The sequence below is a fragment of the Lithobates pipiens genome, unplaced genomic scaffold, assembly GCF_037356315.1.
Source record: "Lithobates pipiens isolate NorthernLeopardFrog02 unplaced genomic scaffold, aLitPip1_a1.2 Scaffold_16, whole genome shotgun sequence".
NCBI classification, from domain to species: domain Eukaryota; kingdom Metazoa; phylum Chordata; class Amphibia; order Anura; family Ranidae; genus Lithobates; species Lithobates pipiens.
Genome location: NW_027507748.1, coordinates 175,164,901 through 175,191,857, shown reverse-complemented (window position 1 = coordinate 175,191,857; position 26,957 = coordinate 175,164,901).

The window sequence follows — 26,957 nt, the reverse complement described above, 5'->3', positions numbered from 1 at the left end:
ATTTAGCACCTTTGGGGGGGGGGGGGGGGGGGTGGGTACCTAGTTTTGACTGGTACGCACACCCACCTTCGGCTGATTTTGCTGTGGAGAACACAGTCAGAAGTTCGGCCCCCCTCCTTCTTCCTCCGCCATTCGCATGCGTAGTAGGGAACCAACCGTGAGGCCACAAGGCTTCACTCCTGGTTTCCCTAAGCTGAGATCGCGGCAGCACCCAAGAGCCGATTGAAAAATTGGCATAGGTGAAGACACCGCTGGATTCGTGGACAAGTTAAGTGTCTTTATATTAAAAAAGTCAACAGCTACAGTAATTATAGCTGCTGACCTTTACATTTTTTCTGAAGGAGCCCAGAGCAGCGCTTTAAGGTTTGACATGATGGGAATCTATTTTTTCACAACAACTTCATCTTTTATATATTCTACCTAAAAATTGGGTAATAAATTACATTTGGGTGTCCAAAAATTAACTTTAATGTATTTTTTTACTAGGAAATATTTGAAAAAGAGCCAAGAGCTCCACCTACTGACTGCTTCCAAAATGCAACATAGTCACACACACTTATAAACCCTAAGTGAGTGACAATGAGTTTGCTAAAGCACTGTGCATCATAAACAACTATCAAACATTTTTAAATCAATTTTACCTTTTTTTATGGATCACACTGCTGGTGATCTCCGGTCTCCTTCAGCCACTTTCTATCTACTTGCTCTTAGCTCCTCTAGCCATCTGCACATCATTGTGCGGGACCGACTTCCTGATCATGACCACAGAGGCACATGCCTGTGCAATGTATATTGGTGTGCTCCAGCCCCTTATGCCGCATAGAAACGATCGGAATTTCCAACAACAAAAACTGTGGATTTTTTTTCCGATGGATGCTGGCAGTCTTAAACTTGTCTTGCATACACACGGTCACACAAATATTCACGGGCATTACAAACGTCAAGAACGCGGTGATATACAACACGACGACGAGCCAAGAAAAATGAAGTTCAATAGCCAGTGCGACTCTTTTGCTTGATTCCGAGCATACGTGGACTTTTGTGCGTGGGAATTGTCTACACGCTCAGAATTTACGACAGCGGATTTTGTTGTTGGAAAATTTGAGATCCAGCTCTCAAACATCTGTTGTTGTAAATTCTGACAGCAAATGTCCGATGGAGCCTACACATGGTCGGAATTTCCAACAACAAGCTCACATCGAACATTTGTGTCAATGTAGCAGACCAATTGGAAGGCATAGAAAGAGCATTGTTCCATTATAACAGAAAGTGACTTTCACAGAAGGATGTGATTTATTTTTATTTTTTTAATATATAAAAGCTGAGGAGTAAAAAAAAAAAAGGATTAAATTGACCTTTTAGAGACAATACATTGATGGGGGTTCAGAGTCTCACACCTATTCCTTCCTTGCCCACTTATGGCTCTCCTTCCTCTTCTGCAGGTTGGCCTCCATGTTGTGTTCAGGATCACAGTGATGGCAGTGTGTGGGGGCGATGGGAGACACAGATGGCATAGGAACTCCACACACCTGAGAAGGAGAAAGATATAAAGAAGATGTATGGGGGGGGGGGGGGGTCAATAGATGTAGAGGGGAACCAGTAGGCATATAGAGAGGTCAATAGATACATTGGTGGTCAGTAGATGCAGAGGTGAACCACTAAGTTTATAGGGAGGTCAGGAGATGTAGAAGGGAACAAGTAAGTGTATAGGGAGGTCAGCAGATATATAGGAAGGTCAATGGATACATTGGGGGTCAGAAGGTGCATAGGAAGGTCAGAAGATTTATGGGGAGGTCAGCAGGTCAGGAGATGTAGAGGGGAACCAGTAGATGTATAGGGAGGGAGATCAATAGATATATTGGGGGGTCAGTAGGTTAGTGGGGAGTCAGGAGATGTGTAGGAAGGTAAGTAGGTGTATAGGGGTTGGGAGAGGTACAAAAGGAGTCATGCGATGTACAGGGGGTTAGCTGGTATATAGGGAAGTCAGTAGATTTAATGGGATTCAGGAGATGTATAAGGAGGTCAGTAGATATAATGGGGTTCAGGAGATGTATAGGGAGGCCAGTCGATTTAATGGGGTTCTGGACATGTATAGGGAGGTCAGTAGATTTAATGGGGTTCAGGAGATGTATAGGGAGATCAGTCGATTTAATGGAGTTAAGAAGATGTATAGGGAGGTTAGTTGATTTAATAGTGTTATGGAGATGTATAGTGAGGTCAATAGATATATATCAGGGGTCAAGTAAATGTAGAAGGGTACACATGAAGGTCAGGAGATGTACAGGAGGGGTCAGCAGGTGTATGGGGGGGGGGGATGAACAGGAGATGTATGTAGAGGTCAGGAGGTATACAGGGAGATTGACAGATATATTGAAAATCAGTAGGTGAATGGGGTGGGGAACTGGGAGGGGCATAGAAGAGGTAAGATGTACTGGGGGTCAGTGAGTGTATAGGGAGGTCAAAAGATATATTGGGGTCAATAACTGTAGAGGGGAACCAGAAGGTGTAATTGGGAGATCAGGAGATGTACAGAGAAGTCAATACATGTTTAGGGGTTGGCAGGGGTACATGAGGGGTCAGCAGGTATATAGGGGGTGATCAGGAGATGTATAGAAAGGTAGGTAGGAGCATAGGGTTTGGGCGAGGTACAGGAGGAGCCAGAAGATGGACAGGGGTCAGCGAGTGTGTAGGGAGGTCAGTTAATGTAGAGGGGAACCACTAGGTATATAGGGAGGTCAGGAGATGTATAGGGGGTTTGGAGAGGTACATAGGGGGTCAGCATGTGTATTGGGGGGTTGTGCAGGAGATGTATGGAGAGTTAAGTTGGTGTATAGGGAGATCAATAGATATTGGAGGATCAGTAGGTGAATGGGGTGGGGGGTGGTGGGAGAGGTATATAAGGGGTTAGAAGATGTAATGGGGTTCATGAGATGTATAGAGAGGTCAATAGATATATTGGGGGTCAGTAACTGTAGAGGGGAACCAGCAGATGTATAGGGAGGTCAGCAGATGTATAGGAAAATAAGTAGGCGTGTAGGTTGGGAGAGGTACAGGAGGGGTCAGCGGGCGTAATTGGGGGGGGGGGATCAGGAGATGTATGAAGAAGAGGTCAGTAGGTGTATAGGGAGAGCAATCGATATATTGAATATATTGAAGATAGAAGGGGTCAGAAGATGTACTGGTGGGAGGTCAACAGATATATTGGGGGGGGGGGAATCAGGAGATATATGGAGCGGTCAGGAGGTGTATAGGGAGATCAGTAGTTATATTGGGGGGGTTGGGAGCGGTATAAAAGGGGTCAGAAGATGAGAGTGTATAGGGAGGTCAGTAGATATAAAGGAGTTCAGGAGATTTACAGGGAGGTCAACAAATATATTGGGGGTCGGTAAATGTAGAGGGGAACCAGTAGGTGTATAGGGAGGTCAGGAGATGTATAGGAAGGTAAGTAGGTATATAGGGAAGTTGGTAGATTTAATTGGGTGGTCAGGAGATGTATAGGGATGTCGATAGATATATTGGGGGTCGGTAAATGTAGAGGACAACCAGTAGATATATAGAGGTTAGGAGGGGTCAGAAGATGTACTGGGGTGTATACAGAGGTCAGTAGATGTATAGTGAAGTCAGTAGATATAATGGGGTTTAAGAGATGTATAGGGAGACCAGTAGGTGTAAAGGGAGGACAACAGATATATTGAGGGTCAGTAAATGTAGAGGGAAACCAGCAAGTGTATTGGGAAGTCAGATGTACAAGGAGGTCAATACATGTATAGGGGGGTTAGGAGAGGCACAGGAGGGGTGAATAGGAGATGTATCAAAAGGTCAGTAGGTTTATAGGGAGGTCTATAAATGAATTGGTGGTCAATTAAATGTAGAGGAGAAGCAGTAGGTGTATAGGGAGGTCAGTAGATTTAATGGGGTTCAGGAGATGTATAGGGAAGTCAATAGATATATTGGAGGTCAGTAAATGTAGAGGGGAACCAGTAGGTATATAGGGAGATTAGGAGATGTATAGAGGGTTGGTAGTATGAGAGCCAGCAGGTTTATGGGGGGAACCAGTAGGTGCATAGGGAGGTCAGGAAATGTATAGTAGGTCATTAAGGGTATAGGAGGGTCAGCAGGTGTATGGGGGGAATCAGTAGATGCATAGGGGGGTCGGGAGATGTATAGGAAGGTAGGTAGGTGTATAGGGGGTTGGGAGGGGTACAGGTGGAGTCAAAAGATGTATAGGGAGGTCAGTAAATTTAACTGGGTGGTCAGGAGATGTATAGGGAGGTCAATAGCTATATTGGGGGTCAGTAAATGTAGAGGGGAACCAGTAGGTGTATATGGAGGTCAGATGTATAGGGGGTTTTGGGATGTACAGTAGGGGTCAGAAGGTGTATGGGAGGTGGAGTGATCAGGACATAAATATGGGGGGGGGAGAGGTATAGAAGGGGTCAGAAGATGTACTGGAGGTCATATAGCCTCCAGTAACTCCTCCCATATAGCCCCCAAGCCATCTATCTATCTATCTATCTATCTATCTATCTATCTATCTATCTATCTATCTATCTATCTATCTATCTATCTATCTATCTATCTATCTATCTATGTTGGGGGCTAAATGGGGGGGGGTGGGGGGTTGTCAGGAAGGGAATAGGAGGTCAGATGACTTATGGGGAGGGTGATGTATGGGGGTGATGAGATGTATTGGGGGGTCAGTAAGGTGTATATATGGGTTAGGGGATGTATACAGGGAGGTCAAGAGATATATTTGGGGATCAGTAGGTGTATATGGGGGTCAGTAGGAGCATAGGGGGTAGTTAGGTTTATATGGGGGTCAGCATGAGTATAGGGGGTAGGTAGGTGTATATTGGGGTCAGTAGGAGTATAGGGGGGTAGTTAGGTGTATATGGGGGTCAGCAGGAGTATAGGGGGTGGGTAGGTGTATATGGGGTCAGTAGGAGTATAGGGGGGTAGGTAGGTGTATATTAGGGTCAGTAGGAGTATGGGGGGTAGTTAGGTGTATATGGGGGTCAGTAGGAGTATAGGGGGGTAGGTAGGTGTATATGGGGGTCAGTAGGAGTATAGGGGGGTAGTTAGGTGTATATGGGGGTCAGCAGGAGTATAGGGGGTAGGTGTATATGGGGTCAGTAAGAGTATAGGGGGGAAGGTAGGTGTATATTAGGGTCAGTAGGAGTATGGGGGGTAGTTAGGTGTATATGGGGGTCAGTAGGAGTATAGGGGGGTAGGTAGGTGTATATGGGGGTCAGTAGGAGTATAGGGGGATAGTTAGGTGTATATGGAGGTCAGTAGGAGTATAGGGGGTAGGAGTATATGGGGTCAGTAGGAGTATATGGGGGTGGGTAGGTGTATATTAAGGTCAGTAGGAGTATGGGGGGGTGTAGTTAGGTGTATATGGGGGTCAGTAGGAGTATAGGGGGGTAGGTAGGTGTATATGGGGGCCAGTAGGAGTATAGGGGGTAGTTAGGTGTATTTGGGGGTCAACTTTTGCGCAATCCAATCTATATACGCTTATTGCAATTTTTTTAAACTGAAAATATGTAGAAGAATAGATATCGGCCTAAACTGAGGAAAAAAATCTTGAAAAAAAAAAATTAGGATATTTATTATAGCAAAAAGTAAAAAAATATTGTGTTTTTTTCAAAATTGTCGGTCTTTTTTTGTTTATGGCGCAAAAAATAAAAACCCCAGAGGTGATCAAATACCACCAAAAGAAAGTTTTATTTGTGTGAAAAAAAATTTATTTGTGTACAACGTCGCACGATGGCGCAATTGTCATTCAAAATGTTACAGAGCTGAAAGCTGAAAACTGGTCTTGGCAGGAAGGGGGTGAAAATGCCCCATATTGAAGTGGTTAAGAACTGGGGTATGTAAACTTTTGATCAAGGTCATTTAGGTAGTTTCTGTTGTGATTATGATTTAAATAGGGTAAACACAGTTGACTGATAATAAATGGCTTCAGCCAAACACTAACCACGTGTGAAAGAAAAGTTTTTTTTTTTTTTTAACGAAATATTTTATTGAGATTTTCAACAAATACAAAATATGAAACAAGGCATCTGATACATATACATGTAACAACAATATGTTATATATAACAATTAAGGAATCAATAGACATACTTGAATCATAGAAACTCTATCTCACCCCAACACCCCGTGAGGGATCTTGCTGTGTTGGGAAGATCAAACTTTAGCTGAAGAAGAGTTACAAACTGAACATCAGGTATGTTAGATGTTAGAACCCAAAAAGGGAACAAAAGAGAGAAAAAAAAAAAATTGCTGGAAATAAAAACGGAAGGAGCACATTAAAGAAAATAAGCCAGTCCAGAAAGTGTTTTACTGGGATGTCTGTGCTAAAACCTAGAGCAAGACATGTCTTCAAAATTGGACTGTACGAATAGGGAAAAGAACAGGGAAGGCAGGCACTGGGGGGGGGGGGGGGGGTAGGGGGGTAACCGTCAATCAATCAGCTCCGCTCCCCCGATCTCGGTGGGTGGATAATGTTATTGTATTCGGGGGTAGTAATAAAGTGATGCCAACATGCCCAAATCAAATTGAACGTTGCGGAGCGGTCATGGGCTTGATGTATGAGCTCTTCCATTTCCGCTGTTTTACTTAGTCTGTGCAACCAAACACTGACCGTGGGGGCCTCACTTTTGCGCCAGTACATCGGAATGCATAATTTTGCTGCGTTTACCATGTGCATGGCAAGAGATCGAAAGAACGATTTTTTAGGAATTGAGGGTATGTTCAGTAGGAATTGTGAAGGAGTGAATGCCAACTCGTAAGTGGTTACGTGTTTAATGAGTCTATGTACTTCCCTCCAGAACGGCTGCAATTTGGGGCAAGACCACCAAATATGTATATAAGAGCCCACTCCATCTGAGCATCTCCAACATCGGGAGGATAGGTGAGGGAATATACGCTGTAATTTAGAAGGCGTTTGATACCAACGCGAGGTTATCTTGTAAGCATTTTCTTGTATATTGGTATTTAGAGAACCCTTGTGGGTTAATGTGTATATGGTGTCCCAGTCACTCTTGTGCAACGTCACTGAAAGATCCTGCTCCCATCTGGAGTGAATCCAATCTTTCGACATGGTCGAGGGTTGGAAGAGAAGAGCATACGTGGCCGATACGAGATGGCGGGTCGGTTCTGTTCGGGAGCATAGTTCCTCGAACGTGGTAAGACGGCGTGACCAAAGTGTATGTCTTCGATTGGATAAGAGAAAGTGTCTCAGTTGAACGTATGTCCAGAAGGGAAAGGAGCGCGTTCGGGAGGATGCAACTAAGGCCTCATAAGTGCGTAGATGAGGTCCTTCATAAAACTGTCGAGCTTGCATGGTATCATAAGGCCAAGAATCTATAAGAAAGTCTTTATGCACGCCCGGAGTGAAGTCTGGATTCATTCTCAACGGCGTTAAGGGTCCTAGTGTGGAAGATATATTATGTTTGATACAACATTCTCGAAATGCAGAAAGCGTAGGTTGTATTAGAGGGTGGGCTTGGAAATTCTGCGGGCAATGAGTTGGTGACAACCAAGGCAGTTGAGCTAACGGGAGATCTAACAGGGCGTTCTCCACATGGAACCAATCTTTAGTTGTGGAGTGCACGTTCCAATCGAGGATTCTTGTAAGATGACAAGCAAGATGATACTTATGGATGTCAGGTAACCCTAGACCCCCTTCTATTTTGGGCCAAGTCAGTTTCTCATACTTTATTCTGGGTCTGGATTTGCCCCAGATAAAAGTAGCACAGAGCCTGCGAAATGATGCGAAAAAAGCTTTCGGGAGAGCGATAGGAAGTGCTTGAAGAAGGTACAGAATCCTCGGTAAGATATTCATTTTAATGATCGCGATTCTCCCGAACCATGAAAAGAGTCCCCCTGACCATTTTGTGAGGTCATTGGTAATGGATCGTAAGAGAGGTAAGTAATTGGAGGAGTACCAATCGTGTGGTGACGTCGTTAACTGAATACCTAAATACGTGAGTTTATGGGTGTTCCAAATGAAGGGATAATCCTTTACACATTGGGCACAAAGCTCTGGCGGTAAGGATATATTTAAGGCTGTGGATTTCGCAAAATTAATTAGGAGATTGGATAATATATGATAGTGTTGTAGAATCTGAAGTAAGGAAGGGAGGGTCGTTATCGGGTCAGTGAGAAATAGGAGGATGTCATCGGCAAATGCCGCTATTTTGTACTGGCGTGTGTTGATCGTGATACCTTTTATGTTGGAAGTAGATCTGATACAATTAAGAAGGGGTTCCAATGTCAAAATGAAGATGATTGGGGATAAGGGGCATCCTTGGCGAGTTCCATTTGTGATGGGGAAGGCGTCTGATAGGTGGCCATTTACCCGTACTCTTGCAGTGGGATTGGAGTACAAGGTTTGAATAAGGTTAATCATCTGGGGTGGAATACCCAGTATCTGCAGTGTGAGTATCATATAATCCCAGGCCACTCTATCAAACGCCTTCTCGGCATCAAGGGATAGGAAGAATCCTTGTTGTTTCTGGGAAAGTAACCAGTGATGAATATTCAAGGCTTTAGTGGTATTATCTCGCGCCTCCCTGCCTGGGATAAAGCCAACTTGATCCAAATTAATCGTCTGTGGGAGTAAGGGAAGTAATCTATTTGCCAGGATTTTAGCGAACCATTTAAGATCTACATTTAGCAATGATATTGGTCGATAGTTGGCTACGTTCGAAGCATCTTTAGCAGGTTTGGGAATTACTGTAATGTGGGCTGATAACAAGTCACGGGGGGGATTCTGCGGGGTCGAACAGGAATTAAAAGCCAGTAAAAAGTGCTTAAGTAGAGGTTCCTGGAAAAATTTGTAATAACCTGTCGTCAACCCATCTGGTCCGGGACTCTTACCCGGTTTCATTTGCGACAAAGCCCTGATCGCTTCTTCAGCTCTCAGTGGCTCTTGTAACCGTTGGCTGTCTTCCATAGAAATTGTCGCCGGGGCATGTTGTTGTAGGAAGGTCCTAATTAAGTCTTGTCTGTCTATCCCAGAGGAGTTATGAGTCATAGAGGGCAAATTATACAATTTGGTATAGAACTTCACAAATTGAGCCGCAATGTCTGGGGTGGACGTCAATTTGTGTCCCGACGAGTCCGATATGGAATGAACCGTCATCGCCGCTTTCTTGGCCTGGAGGGCTCTTGCCAGGCCTTTCCCAGCTTTATTGCCAAATTCATAGAAAAATCTTTGTGTCAATACATACTTCCGTTTAATTTGCTTACCCAGGAGGTCCAACATGTCCTGTCTTGTTTGGATCGCTTGCGATTGTTTGTGGGCCTTCTCGAGGGATGAGATTTTGTGTATTAACTCTAGATAACGCTTTTTTTGTTCCCTCCTGCGATGTGTCCTAGCTGCTAGAAAGGTACCCCTAATCACACATTTATGAGCCTCCCAGTTTAAGAGGGGGGAGGTATCATCAGGATTATTATCTTCAAAGAATTGCTGGATCTGGGTTTTAATGGTTTCAGTGATGCTTAGATCAGTGAGTAAAGATGGGTCTAATCTCCAAATCTGAGTTCTATCCTGTTTATCGGGAATAGACAGGGTCAGGGAGATCGGATGATGGTCAGATAGTATCATTGGATCAATCGACGCGCTTTGTAAAAAAGGTAGGTCCTGTTGGGAAATAAAAAAATAATCTATACGCGAGTATTTTTGGTGGGGGGGAGAGAAGAAAGTAAAATCCTTCTCTAGGGGATGTAGAGTGCGCCAAGTATCATGAAGCATAAGAGTCTGCATTTGAGTTTTGATGGCTCTAAGGGCAGTATAGGGGATCGAAGTTTTCCCATTTGATGTATCTATAAGTGGGTGAAGTGGTATATTGAAATCACCTCCGAGTATCAGGGTACCCGATACAAACGGGGTAAGGGAAAGGGCAACCGTTCGGAAGAAGGACACCTGCTTTACATTAGGAGCATAGATGTTGGCTAACGTATATGTCTTACCACCCCATGAGCCCTTCACAAAGAGAAATCTACCTTTAGCATCCTCTAATTTGTCAATCAAGTGAAAGTCGCAATGTTTGGCAAAGAGTATGGAAACCCCTTTCGACTTGGCATCTCGGTTCGTTGCATGATATGCGGAGGTAAAGTATGCGGAATGTAATTTCGGGACTTTATCCGCCCGGAAATGCGTTTCCTGTAAAAACAGGATGTCAGGTTTGGTTTTATGCATTTGGGTTAATAATTGGTTTCTTTTCTCTGGCGTGTTGAGACCTCTCACGTTTAGTGAGGTAAGTTTGAGTTTGGGCATATTGGTACGAGTGTAACGCTTGCTCTAAAATCTAGACTGTAACGGACGTATACCTCTTAGAGGAACTTCGGATCAGGGGAACGGAGCCGAGACAGAACGGGGGGATGGGGAAAATGGAGTGAAGTGGAGAGGGCGATATACCAAGAAAGGATAATCGGGAGAGAAATGTGGGGAAGAACCGACTATAGGGAAGAGAGAACTCTCTTCAAACTGTATATACAACGGGTCGGTACGGATCGATGGGTAAAATTGTAATCTGTGCAAGAAAGAAAATAAAGGCTAATCTATTACCCACCGTATGGGTGGTGGTATTAACTGCGAGGGGGACAAGACATAGTTCAGTCCATCAGAAATCAGGCCTGTGGCAATAAAGAGGCACATACTTCGTTGGTGAGCAGGGGGATCCATACAGGGGAGTATAATAGGACATGGTTCCAAATCCGCAACTACTTAACTATCTCCTTTAGGTTGAAGGAACCATGTGGAGGGGTGAGAGAGGATGGGTTTGAGCCAGACCAGATGCCTAGGGCAAGGAATCTGTGTTTTCTCAGTATGATGAGGGAAGGGTAAATCTAGAGGGTAGGGGAATTTAGGTCCTAATAGGGTATAATCTTCAATATTCCTGTAGGAGCTGAGGAAAAGGGAGGCCGGAATCCCGGGGGAATGATCCCTGGAGGGAGAAAAAAGGTGGCCCACCTAAAACTTAGATACAACCAACACTGTATACAATATGTCTAACGTAAAAGGAAGTCATTGCCATCGGAAAGTGAGGACGATTTAACCCAGGAACGGCCAACTCTAAAATATTAGCTAGACATCAACATCGCAGGTAGCCATATAAAGGAAAGCAACGTTGTCATGCAGTTATCTGCAACCATAAGGGGAGCACGATATTTCATTACAGTGAAAAGTCTATAAGAAATCCAATATCTGATGCAATCTACTCAGTTAAGTATAGAAACAGTAGGAACAAATCATGTGCATAAACCTCCCAGGCATCCCCCACTCCCATACCTGAACACATAGGATCGCACAGTGAATCATCATGGAAGTTCATATAAGTCCACTCACACTCACAAAAGTATTAGGGCAAGTCTGTATGAATAGGAATCCTCATCAGTCTTCCCCGGGATGTCATCTACTCGATCCTTCTACGGTGGTGTGGGGGCTTCATCCATTTAGAAAGGCACACTTCATGCTAACACTGGTTAATTCAACCACACTCATCAACTCCAGTAACCGTAGAAGTTTTCCGATCTTGATATCTGAGAGCTAGTCAGAAAGTAAGTGGTATACCACCGCTCTGCTATGCGGATAAACTTACTATAACAAAGGACAACCAGTCCAAACAAAAAAGGGGGGGGAATGCGGCTGAAGCTCGGAATCGCATCTTAACGATCCCTTCGTGCTCTCCTGGGCAACGGACCGGAGGCTGAGCCTCGATGCTGGCGGCGTGGGGATCCATCTCCACGTCTTCCCGGGGAGGAGGGGGAGCGTCTGCGTCTGGCTGAGGTCGGAGTGATCTCCAACAGGGCCTCTTGTTCTCGATGAGATCTCTGCCTGGAAAAATCTGCATACCAATGAGGCAAGTCCACGAAAGGCAGATCCAGTGTGCGACAAAAGTTATCTAGCTCCTCCGGTACCCTGAGCAGGGCAGTGCGGGAATTATTAGTAGCTTGAAGTCCAAATGGAAATTTCCATTTATAAGGTATCCCCTTCGTCCGGAGGATGTCAAGGAGCGGGCGGAGGTCCCTTCGGTTTTTCAGCGTGATAGCTGACAGGTCTTGGAAGAGCTGTATAGTACGTCCATCATGAGAGATATCGGCGGACTGTCTGGCCTGCTGTAAAATTGATTCCTTCAGGGAATAATCCACCAGGCAGCAGATCACGTCTCTCGGCGGGTCAGTGTCCTTACCACGAGGTCTAAGAGCCCTGTGGATACGTTCCATCTCGATCGGAGTTTGGGGTGGTTTGTTCAGGAGACCATTAAAGATTGCAGTAACCGTTGATTTTAGGTTCCCGGGCTCTATTTTCTGGCAGTCCTCGCACCCGCAGGTTGTGCCTCCTGCCTCGGTTGTCGAGGTCTTCGACGTGTCGCTGTAAATCCCTGAGGTAAAAGCTATGGGTGTCCGATTTGTGTTCCAATTCAGTGAGCGCATGATGGTTGCGGTCGGCTCTCTTTTCCACGGCCTGTACTCTGCCTGCGATAGCTTGAAGTTCCTGACGTAAATCCGAAATAGCTGCCGATAAGGTATCTTTAATATCGGTAGCTACCGCCCTGAGGTCGGAAAGACTCAACGACTGTTGTCCTTGTGGGCTAGAGGAAGGTGTTTGTGGTGTGGAGTCCTCGAAGGCGGGAGAGAGCGTAATGCCCGCTGAGTTTCTCCTCGATTGTGAGGAGGCATCCGCCATGTTGTGTCTTTGTGTCCGGAACATCTCCGGAATATTGTAGGCTGAGCTGTTACCGGGGCCCCTTGGGGACCGGGACCGGGATCCCGAGTTGTCTCTCGATGATGTCCCCATAACGGCAAGCTTATGCTGTACCTCGCTCTCTGGTAAGCTGATGATAAGGGCCGAAATCTGATGGAGCTAAGGGCTCAAGCAGCCATCTTCCTCGACAGGCAAACCACGCCCCCGAAAGAAAAGTTTTTGTGTTATTCATATTCTCTGAAAAATGGCCAAGAAATCATAAGTTCTGCCAGGGTATGTAAACTTATAAGTACAAGGTTCGGGGCTATATGGGGGGGGGGGTCAGGAGGTGAATAGGAGGTCAGATGACGTATGCAGGGCCAGGAGACTTACGGGGAGGATGACAGGAACATGTTGGGTGATGAAATGTGTGAAGGGATCAGGAAATGTATGGGGGGGGGTCAATATAGAGTGGAAATGTATATAAGGGTCAGGAGATGTATGGGGGTGATGAGATATATTGGGGGGGTCAGTAAGGTGTATATAAGGGTTAGAGGTTGTATAGGGGGAGGTCAGGAAATATATTTGGGGGTCAGTAAGTGTATGGGGGGGTAGGTTAGGTGTATATGGGGGGAGTCAGTATGAGTATAGGGGGTAGGTGTATTTGGGGGTCAGTAGGAGTATAGGGGGGTATGTAGGTGTATAGAGGGGGTCGGTAGGTGTATAGGGGGGTCGGTAGTATAGGGGGTAGGTAGGTGTATAGGGGGTATGTAGGAGTATAGGGGGATATGTAGGTGTATAGGGGGTCGGTGGGTGTATAGGGGGTCAGTAGGTGTATATGGGTGATCGGTAGTATAGGGGGGTCGGTAGGTATATAGGGGGTAGGTAGGTGTATAGGGGGTAGGTAGGAGTATAGGGGGATCAGAACACCTGAGCTCCCCGTACAAGGGGGCATGGAGCAGGACTGGACTGGGACACAAATTTGGCCCTGGACTGGCCCACTTTAATTTTGCAAACACGCACAAAAACAGTATATAATCTATGTGCAATTGCGCAAAAAAGTAGGGTAGTATACAGACAGGCTAGGGCAGTATACAGGCAGGCTAGGGCAGTATATAGACAGGCTAGGGTAGTAGATAGAAAGGCTAGGGTGGTATACAGACAAGCAAGGGTAGTATACAGACAGGCTAGGGTAGTATATAGACAGGCTAGGGTAGTATATAGACAGGCTAGGGTAGTATATAGACAGGCTAGGGCAGTATACAGACAGGCTAGGGCAGTATACAGACAGGCTAGGGCAGTATACAGGCAGGATAGGGCAGTATATAGGCAGGCTAGGGTAGTAGATAGACAGGCTAGGGTAGTATACAGACAAGCGAGGGTAGTATATAGAAAGGCTAGGGTAGTATACAGACAGGCTAGGGTAGTATATGGACAAGCTGGTGTAAAGGGAAACTCTGATGTAAGGTGGGCTCTGATCACCAGGGCCCCCTTATGTCACAGTGTAAGGGCAGGGCAAGGATGAGTTCTACAGACTCTAATTTAAAGAGGAACTCTGTGGATTGTGGTGTAAAGGGAAACTCTGATGTGGGGAGGGGGGCACACTCCTTGTATCAGCATACACTATGGTAAGGGTTGAAACTGATGTAAGAGGGGAGTGCGGACACTTTATATAAGGGGGAACTTTTATATCATTGCGTTCCCCTTATCTTGGGATCCCTACTTCCCTCTTACTTCAGTGTCCCCTGCAGATTATTTTCAGCAGATGGCAGTGGCAGGGCAGTCTGTCTGTGGCTTTGAGCTGTCATGGGATGCACTAATTTAAAGTTGCTGGTGCAGTCCAAGGCACTGAAGGCAGGAATGGATCCTCTTCTCCTCCCACTCCCCCTCCTTGCAGATTGTTTTAAATTTGTGTAAAAGGTGTCTTCACATGCACAGGGTAAGCAGACCACCCTGCCTCCCCGAACCGAGCCAAACAGAGTCCTTCAGTGGACCGCCCTGCACCCTGAGCCGAGCTGAGCTGAGACGAGCCCTTCAGTGGACTGCCCACCCCTGAGCCGAGCTGAGCCAAGCCCTTCTGTAGACTGCCCGCCCCCTGAGCCAAGCCGTGATATGGAACGAACCAAGTGGCCTGGGGAGAGGAGGGAGAGCAGATGGATCGACACAGGAGGGTGAATGACAGTGGCTAGATCAACACAGTAGCTTGCCTTGTTCCCGTCCATAGAAAATTACGGACCGGACGGGGACAAGAGCAAAGCCAAGACACAGCACTGGACAGGCTGTCACTGAAACCGGCCCACTGAGCCTTTGGCCCACCGGGAAATTCCTGGTAGTCCCGATGGCCAGTACAAGCCTGGCGTGGAGACATGGCATCATATGTAGCAGCAAACAAGCCACCCGCCATGCTGGAGGCACGTGAATTTCATGCCCTGTCGAATCTCCTGCTTGGTCATGGGGGGGGGTTTGGTTGGGTACCGTATCCTAGCAACAGTGTGCAATCAGGTTGCTATGGTGAAATTTGGCCTCTCATGAGAGGATCCTGAGGGGACTCTAATGACCTCTCACTGTTCTCTACAGTCTATGTATCTCATACATAAATCCTGTAAATATTTATATTATATTATCCACATGGAAATAAAGTGATATCCACCCATAAAGTAAATCCAGAGGGCTGGCGCTGGCGGTGCCCATGGTGGAGGTCCAGAGACTATGCAAAGAGCACTGCGCCCCAATACCACCCAGTTTTGTGACAATTGCGAATTAATATTCGCTATTTTCACACAAAATCTCAATCCTCGAAAATCAGGATGCGGGTCATGGGAACCCTATCCTGATTGGCACCTAGGAGGAGGAGAGAGGAGACGCACGGCTGCTGTGCTGGAGGAGAGGACACCGGAGCCGCTGCCCACAGCCCTTCCACTGCCATCTAGATGGGGCCTGCCGTGCTTGAGGACACCGGAGCCGCTGCCCACAGCCCGCCCTGCCCCGCCACCTATATGGGGTTTGCCTTGCTCGAGGACACCGCAGCTGCTTCCTACCCCCCGCTACTTAGATGGGGTCTGCCATGGTTGAAAACACCAGAGCTGCTGCCCACAGCCTGCCACCTAGTTGGGGTCGGCCATGCTCGAGGACACTGGAGGCGTTGCCCGACCCCCGCCACCTAGATGGGTTCTGCCATGAGCGAGGACACCGGAGCCGCTGCCCTCCCCCGCCACCTAGATGGGGTCCGCCATGCTCAAGGCACCCAGATAAGGTAATTGTCGGATCGACTGGTAGGAGGGGAGGGGGTAATGCCGCCCCCCAATAAAAAAAGCCGCCATCGCTCTGACATATAACCCCTGACATAAAGGCCGCAACCATGTGGTGCACACCAGCCCAGAAAACACACCTGCGCCATGTTTGCCAACGCAGTACATGGATAGTACGTTGGTGATGGGTTGCTTTAATGTATTGTGGTTCTATTTAATACAATGCATCATGGCACATACATTACTGCATAGTGTATAGGTGAAGATGGCCACACGGCAGATACAGACAATACATTACCTCAGCACATGTGTGTTTTCACGCATTGAGGGAGCCTATTCATGGTTAGTAGGGATGAGCTTCGAGTTCGAGTCGAACTCATGTTCGACTCGAACATTGCCTGTTCGCCTGTTCAGCGAACAGTGAACAATTTGGGCTGTTCGCGGCAAATTCGAAAAGCCGGAACACCCTGTACAAGTCTATGGGAGAAATCTAAAGTTTTAATTTTAAAGGCTAATATGCAAGTTACTGTCTTAAAAAGTGTTTGGGGACCTGAACGGACGTTTTTTCAGGAGCAGTGATTTTAATAATGATTAAAGTGAAACAATGAAAGTGTAATATTCCTTTAAATTTCATACCTGGGGGGTGTCTATAGTATGCCCGTGAAGAGGCGCATGTTTCCCATGCTTAGAACTGTCCCTGCGCAAAATGTCATTTCGCAAGGAAAAAGTCTTTTAAAATCACTTTCAATTGTCGGCTCCCGTAATACAGAGAACACTCAATGAGCACAATTCATTCATTGATAAAAAAAAAAAGCGTGGGGGTTCCCCTAAATTCAATTACCAGGCCCTTCAGGTCTGGTATGGATATTGAGGGGAAACCCTGTGTCAATTTTTAAAAAAAAATTAAGTGCGGGTCCACCTAAAAATCCATACCAGACCCTTTATCCAAGCACGCAACCTGGTAGGCCGCAGGAAAAGAGGGGGGGACGAGAGAGCGCCCCCCCTCCTGAACCATACCAGGCCACATGCCCTTAACATTGGGAGGATGCTTTGGGGGTCTGTGACCCCCTCAAAGCACCATGTCCCCATGTTGATGGGGACAAGGGCCTCATCCCCACAACCCTGGCCGGTGGTTATGGGGGTCTGCGGGCAGGGGGCTTATCAGAATCTGGAAGCCCCCTTTAACAAGGGCACCCCCAGATCCCAGCCCCCCCTGTTTGAAATGGTAAGGGGGTACAAAAGTACCCCTACCATTTCACAAAGAAAGTGTAAAAATGGTTAAATAAGACAAACACACTTTTGAAAAATTCCTTTATTAAAAATAAAAAAAATATTCCAGCGGTGGTAATCCACTCTTGCTATCCGGCTATAGATGATCATCTCTCCGGGGTCCAGCGATGGCTGATCTGATCCAAAGACTGGTGATTTTCAGTCTTGCGCTGTCCATACATGCATCTGTTTTCTGTCTACACTGAGGAGACACTGCGAGGATCCCAGTGCTGATGTTTCTTCTATTAGGAAGGCGGGGCCACCCGTAACCTGACCCCGCCCCCTCTGACGCTGGTGAGGGAAGCCATGGGGTTCCCCAGTGATGTATGGGTGACCCCGTCCCCCTCTGATGTAACGCAGAAGCCTCGTCCCTGCCAGGTTGCGTGCTCGGATAAAGGGTCTGGTATGGATTTTTAGGGGACCCCCACGTCAATTTTTTTTTAAATTTGATGTGGGGTTCCCCTTAAGATCCATACCAGACCTGAAGGGTCTGCTATGGATATTTAGGGGGACCCCCACGTCCATTTTTTTTTAAATTTGACACGGGGTTCCCCTTAATATCCATACCAGACCTGAAGTGCCTGGTAATTGAATTTAGGGGAACCCCCACGCTTTTTTTTATCAATGAATGAATTGTGCTCCGTAATACAGAGAACACTCATTGAATGTTTTCTGTATTATGGGAGCCGACAATTGAAAGTGATTTTAAAAGACTTTTTTTCCTTGCGAAATGACACTTTGTGCAGGGACAGTTCTAAGCACGGGAAACATGCGCCCCTTCACAGGCATACTATAGACACCCCCCAGGTACGAAATTTAAAGGAATATTACACTTTTATTGTTTCACTTTAATCGTTATTAAAATCACGGCTCCTGAAAAAACTGCAGTTTTTAAAACTTTTTTTTGCATTGATCCATTCCCCTGGGGCAGGACCCAGGTCCCCAAACACTTTTTAGGACAGTAACTTGCATATTAACCTTTAAAATTAGCACTTTAGATTGTGAACGTTTGAGTCCCATCGACTTTAATAGGGTTCTAAAGTTCACACGAAGTTTAGGGCTGTTCGCAGGTTCTGGTGAGAACCGAACAGGGGGGTGTTCGGCTCATCCTTAATGGTTAGCCACATAAAGACCTAGTCACACGTTTTCACAATAGTACATTATGGGAACATACACGTTAACATACATTTGGTTCATTGCGGTGCCATTTATTATCATCGGCAACCCAAAGCATCGAATAAATATGACACATGCCCAATTTTTTGAGCCTTTTCTGGTGAAGTGGCGGGCCCCTTCTTTTGTCTGAGTTGCCATAACAAAAGGCATTTAAATACCCTCAATACCGGACGGTTTTAACCCCTTCCTGACCAGGACATTTCTCAGTTTTCAGAGGTGTCACACTTTGAATGACAATTACTCATGAAACACTGATTTTTATCTTGTTCTTTTTTTTTTTTTTACAACAAAAAAGTGACATAGCAGCTTTATTAACCACTTGTCAACCGTGCTGCGGTTGACAATCCTGGCACAATGCATATTGTTTTTTTTTTTTGTATTTTTTGTCAGAAATGTATTAAAATGTGATATTTCAATAACGTCTATCCACATAGCGTTGAGACTGCTGTACTGGACAAAAAGTTCAATGCAAAAAAATAAAAAAAATAAATACATAAATAAATAAAACATTGAGGCTGGGTTCACACTTATACAAATTGAATGCATGTTTCCCCACATCAAATTTGCATGACAAGTGAGTGTGACTGGCTCTCAATGGAGACGGTTCACACAGGTCCGGATTGCAGAAGGGTCCGGTGCGTCTTTGGGTCCAGTTCAGGTGCGAATTCAGGCAAAAATTCAGACCTGAATTGCACCTGAATCGGTGTACGGAAACACACCAGACCCTGTGCTGTGAACCGCAGCAGCAAATACACTATATTACCAAAAGTATCGGGACGCCTGCCTTACATGGGTCGAATTTCTAAAGAATTTTCTTTTGAAAATCTTATAAAATAATTTTCGTTCGAATTTTGCACCATAGGTGAGCTGCAGCAACAGACGATGTTTGTGCGACAATCAAATTTGAGTAATCAGGCATGTTGGACATTTTTTGAAAAGTGAACGATTTTCTAATCAATGATGGGAGAATCGTGCGATAAATGTAATCGAAAAGAAATGCGCATGTGCAAGAAAAGAAAATTCCCTGAAAGAAAAGAAAATTCCCTGAAAGAAAAGAAGATTCCCAGCCACGCAAATTATTTTCTGTAGCAACAGGGGGTGAAATTGAAGGCTTGGTTGGTCGAATTTTGGATCACATAACGCACAAAATTTCTGGTTTTCAAAAGAAAATTATTTTCGAAAATTCAACCATGTAAGGCCAGCCTAAAGCCTGGTACACGCGATCACATTGTTGGCCAACTGAGCGTATGATTTTTGTCAAAAGGGGGTGTGTGCCTGGATCTTGTCTTGCATACTAAAGCCTTGTATACACAATCAGATTTTCCAAGGGGAATTGTGTGTTGACAGACTGTTAGCCTAAAATCCAACCATTTGTACGCTCCATCGTACAATTGTTGTCGGATTTTCCGTGGACAAATTTTGGGGGCAGGCTTATACATTTTCCATGGACAACGGTCTGTTATCAGATTTTCCGATCATGTGTACACAGATCCATCAGACAAAAGTCCAAAATACAAACACGCATGCTCGGAATCAATGCTCACCAAACACAACATTTGCAGAAGGTGCCCAAAGGGTGGCGCTAAAGCCATGTAGTAGGTCACTATGTTCGTGTTTGTTGGCCGACAATTGTGTGCCATGTGTGTGCAAGACAAGTTCATGACCAATGCTTTGTTTGTCGGCGAAAAATTTGAACGTGTGTATGAGGGTTAATGGTACACAATTGTCGGCCAACAAACACAAATGTAGTGACGTACTACGAGGAATTTCAACTCTTGAGCGCCACCCTTTGGGCCCTTTCTGCTAATTTCATGTTTGGTGAGCACTGAGCATGCGTGTTTGTACTTTCGACTCTTGTGTGATGGATTTGTGTACTGACCTTCACAAAATCTGACAACAAAAAATTTGTAGGCAGAAAGATGGACAACAATTGTCAAAAGGAGCATACTAACGGTCAGATTTTAGGACAACAGTCTGTCAACAGACAATCCCCTGCCAACAATCTGTGTGTCTGTACGAGGCTTAAGGCAGGCCATACCTGGGTCGAATTTTAAAACAATTTTATTTAGAAAATCTTATCTAAGAATTTAGTTCATATTTCGCACCATTAGTGGGCTGCAGCAACAGACGATTTTTGTGCGGCCATCGAATTTGAGTAATCGGACATGTTTGAAATTTTTTGAAAAACAAACATTTTCTAATCAATGATGGGAGAATCCTATGAGAAATGTAATCGAAAAAGAAATGCGCATGTGCAAGAGAAGAAAATTGCCGCAAAGAAAAGAAGATTCCCAGCCTCGAAAATAGTTTTCTGTAGCAACAGGAGTTGAAATTGAAGACCTGGTTGGTCAAATTTCGAAATCAATGGTGGAACCATCGGATCACAAAACGCACAAATTTTCTCATTTTCAAAAGTAAATTCTTTCGAAATGCGACTATGTATGGCCAGCTTTAGTCCGTAGGGTTCAATATTGAACCCTAATGGATTATGTCAGAGACAAGAGCCACAAATATATCATACAAAATGCATTTTATGTAAGCATTTGGAAAATCGGTCATTTTAAATAAAGAATGGAAAAGAAAAAAAAATCTGTAATTTTGACTGATGATTTTTTTTTTTTATTCTAGGATATGAATTTTTTTTACAGAGAATGTGATCTGTAGTAATTAGGATCAGGAGGTATTCATGTTTATTAGGTACATCCTGTAATATTTTTGGGTAATAGAACCACCATTCCCATGCCATACCTTTGGTTTGGGTGTAGTATTGCATGACCACGATATGGTCATTCAAAGTACAACGACGCTGAATGCCGAAAATTGGCCTGGGCAGGAAGGGGGTAAAAGTGGCAGGTATTGAAGTGGTTAAAAAAGCATGGATCACAAGCCCAGGGTAGTGTCTTACACTCTCTCCGTGTAGTTTTGTTTAGTCCCAAAAATTTAGGCACGCCCCAAAATCCACAGGTCCGTCTGAAGCCTGAATCTGGTCAAAGACGTAAATTTGGATGAATCTACGACTTGTAACTATCAATCCAACCCAGAACATGCTTTCGAAAACACTTGTTGGTAAGAAGCGATGTATGAGGTGAAAACTTGTTGGTCAGATAAACGATGTATATATCTATAAAAACTTGTTTCCTCTTTCTTAGGAATCAAACACAAAGGAGAAATTCTGAAATCTGGAAGAGGAGGATCTGGAAGCGTGTCAGCTACGTTTACTTCACTAACCTCCTTAGATCATTTTTAGCAGCAATACTTGGTTGAAAAGATGGTCATTTAACCATTTGCTTAGCACAATACATATACATTATATTACCAAACGTATTGGGTTGCCTGCCTTTACACACACATGAACTTTAATGGCATCCCAGTCTTAGTCCATAGCGTTCAAGATTCTGTTGGCCCACCCTTTCAGCTATAACACCTTCAACTTCAACTGGGAAGGCTGACCACAAGGTTTAGGAGTTTGTCTATGGGAATGTTTGACCATTCTTCCAGAAGCGCATTTGTGAGGTCAGGTACCGATGTGGGCAAGAAGGTCTGTCTCCCAGTCTCCACTCTAATTCATCCCAAAGGTATTCTATCGGGTTGAGGTGATATATATATATATATATATATATATATATATATATATATATATATACTAACTCTTTCTTCACCTTGCAGGGACATTAAGCCAGAAAACATATTACTGAACAGCACAGGCCATGCAAAGATTTGCGATTTTGGACTGGCAGTCACAGACATCTTCGAACCAATGAAGTATACAGGACCGGGTGTAGGCACCAGAATATATTATGCGCCAGAGGTAAGAAATAGTCTACGGACTTCATTTTAGTGTTTATCTAGATACTAAGCTCTTCATTATTGAGTATAGTACAGTCAAAAGGGCATTCCACTTTCACTTAGTGAAAAATGCCCCCTCTCGTGTCCTGGGTGTCCTATGTCAGTGAACTTCCAGGCTGGAACTAAATAACTAACAAAAAGTGGACAAGGTTGAACCCTAAAGAAATTTTCAGAGTTCCTCCGAGGCTCAGGGGCGGATCCGGGGGGGGGCAACAGGGCAATTGCCCCCTCCGAGAATGCTGCGGGTGACAGCACAGGCCGGCGGTTCCGCGAGCTGGCGGTTCCTCGGGTCTCGTTCCGTGGGTGGGTTCAGCGGGTGACAGCGCAGGCGAGCGGTTCCGCGGGTGAGTTCCATGGATGACAGCGCGGGCGGTCCTCAGATGACAGTGTGGGCGGGTGGGGGGGGCAGCTGGGCGGCTCAGTGTGTGAGTGGGCTGCTGGCCAATCAGGAAGCCAGCGGGCAGGGGAGCAGGGAGATGAAATCATCTCTCACTGCCCTGCATCTCTGCAGTTCTGCACTGTGCGGGAAGCAGTGGGCAGCAGAGAGATTACATTATCTCTCTGCTGCCTAACTTCACTCTGGGACACAGCAAAAGACCAGTGACACAGCAGGTGACAATCTGCAACATATGGCAGGCTATGTGGCAAGTGACAATCTACAATGTGTGGCAGGCTACGTGGCAAGTGACAGTCCGCAACCTGTGGCAAGCTACGTGGCAAGTGACAATCTGCAATGTGTGGCAGGTGACGTGGCAAGTGACAATGCGCAATGTGTGGCAGGCTACGTGGCAAGTGACAATGCGCAATGTGTGGCAGGCTACGTGGCAAGTGACAATCCGCAATGTGTGGCAGGCTGCGTGGCAAGTGACAATCCGTAATGTGTGGCAGTCTATGTGGTAAGTGACAATCTGCAATGTGTGGCAGGCTACGTGGCAAGTGACAATCTGCAATGTGTGGCAGGCTGCGTGGCAAGTGACAATCCGTAATGTGTGGCAGGCTACGTGAAAGTGACAATCCGCAATGTGTGGCAGACGAAGGGGTAAGTGACAATCCGCAATGTGTGGCAGGTCATGTGGCAAGTGACAATCCACATTTGGTTACAAGTGACCTGGCAAGTGACAATGTGCAGTGTGTGGCAAATGACGTGACAATGCACAGTGTGTGGCAAGTGACGTGGCAAGTGACAATCCGCAGTGTGTGGCAAGTAACGTGGCAAGTGACAATCCACATTTGGTGCAGGGCCGTCTTTAGCGCAGGGCAAACGGGGCACCTGCCCTGGGCCCAATGTTTGTAGGGGGGCCCGCACTGCTACCCGTGAATTGTGGCCCCAATGAAGGTTTTGCAGAGTGCACAGAGGACACGGGAGGCTGTATTCCCGCGCTAGCCAGCTGAGAGGGGGCGGGGCCGGGAGCTCCACTGACGCTCTGACCCCGCCCCGTGCAGCCTGTATGCTCGGAACAGAGCGGCTGTAGTAAGAGCCAGTGATCGGAGTGGGAGCGTCAGAGGAGCTCCTGGCCCCGCCCCCGGACCTCTGCATTCCCCAGCCAGTATAGAGGGGGCGGGGCCGGGAGCTCCACTGACTCTCCCACTCCGATCACTGGCTCTTACTACAGCCGCTCTGTTCCGGGCATACAGGCTGCACGGGGCGGGGTCAGAGCGTACTACAGCCTCTGTTCTGAGCATACAGGCTGCACGGGGCGGGGTCAGAGCGTCAGTGGAGCTCCCGACACCGCCCCCTCTCAGCTGGCTAGCGCGGGAATACAGCCTCCTGTGTCCTCTGTGCACTCTGCAAAACCTTCATTGGGGCCCCAATTCACGGGTAACGGGGCCCCCCTACAAAGCATCAGTGGAGCTCCCGGCTGTTGTAGTGAGATCAGAGAATGGAAGCCCCGCTCACATACCTTTAAATGTATGTAGTGAGTTTGGCCCCAGGTATGTCCTTGCACCCATAAAATGCCTGACTGCTTAAACCCTGAGCTGTGTTATTCAACTGTCAAGCTGTGCGTTGCTGAAAGTTCTCTGACCATCACCTGTAGCATGTCCGCAGTCTTTGATTGTCTCCTGTAGTATGTCCGCAGTCTATGATTGTCTCCTGCAGTATGTCCGCAGTCTCTGATTGTCTTCTACAGTATGTCCGCAGTCTTTGATTGTCTCCTGTAGTATGTCCGCAGTCTCTGATTGTCTCCTGCAGTATGTCCGCAGTCTCTGATTGTCTCCTGCAGTATGTCCGCAGTCTCTGATTGTCTCCTGCAGTATGTCCGCAGTCTCTGATTGTCTCCTGCAGTATGTCCGCAGTCTTTGATTGTCTCCTGCAGTATGTCCGCAGTCTTTGATTGTCTCCTGCAGTATGTCCGCAGTCTTTGATTGTCTCCTGCAGTATGTCTGCAGTCTTTGATTGTCTCCTGCAGTATGTCCGCAGTCTCTGATTGTCTCCTGCAGTATGTCCGCAGTCTCTGATTGTCTCCTGCAGTATGTCCGCAGTCCCTGATTGTCTCCTGCAGTATGTTTGTAGTCTCTGATTGTCTCCTGCAGTATGTCTGCAGTCTCTGATTGTCTCCTGCAGTATGTCCGCAGTCTCTGATTGTCTCCTGCAGTATGTCCGCAGTCTCTGATTGTCACCTGCAGTATGTCCGCAGTCTCTTATTGTCTCCTGCAGTATGTCCGCAGTCTCTGTCTCCTGCAGTATGTCCGCAGTCTCTGTCTCCTGCAGTATGTCCGCAGTCTCTGTCTCCTGCAGTATGTCCGCAGTCTCTGATTGTCTCCTGCAGTATGTCCGCAGTCTCTGATTGTCTCCTGCAGTATGTCCGCAGTCTCTGATTGTCTCCTGCAGTATGTCCGCAGTCTGTGATTGTCTCCTGCAGTATGTCCGCAGTCTCTGATTGTCACCTGCAGTATGTTTGCAGTCTCTGATTGAATCCTGCAGTATGTCCGCAGTCTCTGATTGTATCCTGCAGTATGTCCGCAGTCTCTGATTGTCTCCTGCAGTATGTCCCCAGTCTTTGGTAATCTCCTGCAGTATGTCCGCAGTCTCTGATTGTCTCCTGCAGTATGTCCACAGTCTCTGATTGTCTCCTGTAGTATGTCCGCAGTCTCTGATTGTCTCCTGCAGTATGTCCCCAGTCTCTGATTGTCTCCTGCAGTATGTCCCCAGTCTCTGATTGTCTCCTGTAGTATGTCTGCACTCTCTGACACTCTCCTGTAGTATGTGTATTAATGTGCCCCTTTACTTGCTCAATTATTTAGGATTGCTCCACTGCTCAGTGAGAGGTAATGATGTGCATTAACCTGTAGCAACCAATCAGCGAACAGTAGTGATCTGCTTTAATCTCTAGCGGCCAATCAGTAAGTGGTAATGATGTGCATTAACCTTTAGCAACCAATCGGCAAGCAGAAATTATGTGTTGTAACCTCTAGCAACCAGCCAGCGAGCAGTAAGGATAGGCTGTAACCTCTGGCAAACAATTGCAATCACTGCGTGATCTGCTGCAGTAAACTGATTTTGAGTCTACCTGCTATTTTTTGTATGTCTCAAAATGGAGGGGGGCCCCAAGAAAATGTTTTCCCAGGGCCCAATCAAAATTAAAGACGGCCCTGATTTGGTGGCAGGCGACGTGGCAAGTGACACCCTCAGGGCTTCCACTGATTCTGCATTATGGTGAGTTGAACCATTTATTTTTGTATTACAATGTAATAATATAAATAATGTGCTTCAATCATCCTGACACCATAACAACTATGGTGCCGTGATGATTGAAGCCAATACCAGCCATTTCCCATATAAGTATATCTTTAGGGGATTGCGCCTCCCACTCACTATTTATACTACCCCTTCTCAATAGAATATGCTTAATAATACTTATATTCACTAAATAATCACTGTGCCCCCATATTATCCAAAATATATAATTGCAAAAAATATAGCGTCCTTATTGTGCGATATTTTAATTCGATTGCTCCAATTGTGCCGTCTTAATCACTGATCATCTTCTAATCAAAAGTCCACTTGTGTCAACTAAAATAACCAAAACTGTGCCACCGTCACCAAGCAGAATGGCCACTCACCAGATGTCCCCAATCAGTAAGCTTTCGGTTCATTCAACGGATAACCAATCCACAACGCATTCCTCCCATTAGCAATTCCTCAACGTCCATATATTCATACAAAATTAAATGGAACCAATATAGTGTAAAATCGTTTTAACAATAAATGGAAAAATCAATAAAAAACGTATTGCACTCACATTTCAATGTGTCTATTGGCCGACACCAAGCCTTTCCAGCAATGAGAAAACCGCTCTAAAATCGGGCAAGCCACTGATGTTCCGCAGGTGGTGTTAATCTCCCTCCACTGGACCGACCTGTTCCTGGCTTGTATTCAAAGACCGTATGTCTCCCACAACTCCTACGCGTTTCGCATTTGAGCGTCGCCAGGAAGCCCCTCAAGCACAGCAAGGGGGAGGTTGAGAGCCGGTACAACTTGTTATTTTTGGTTTCCCATATAAATTGCCCCCAAAAAAGATATTTTCTAGCAGTGCCCCTCCCGAGACTAGACTCTGGATCCGCCCCTGCCGAGGCTGCATGTACAAGAAGACCTTCATCCAGCCATTATTTTGGAACCCAACATCAGCTCCATCATTATCCACTTTGCCAAATAATGACCCAAGCTAGAGATACAAATAGGGTGCAGGCTTCTCCCTGCAGTCCTTACACATTATAACATGG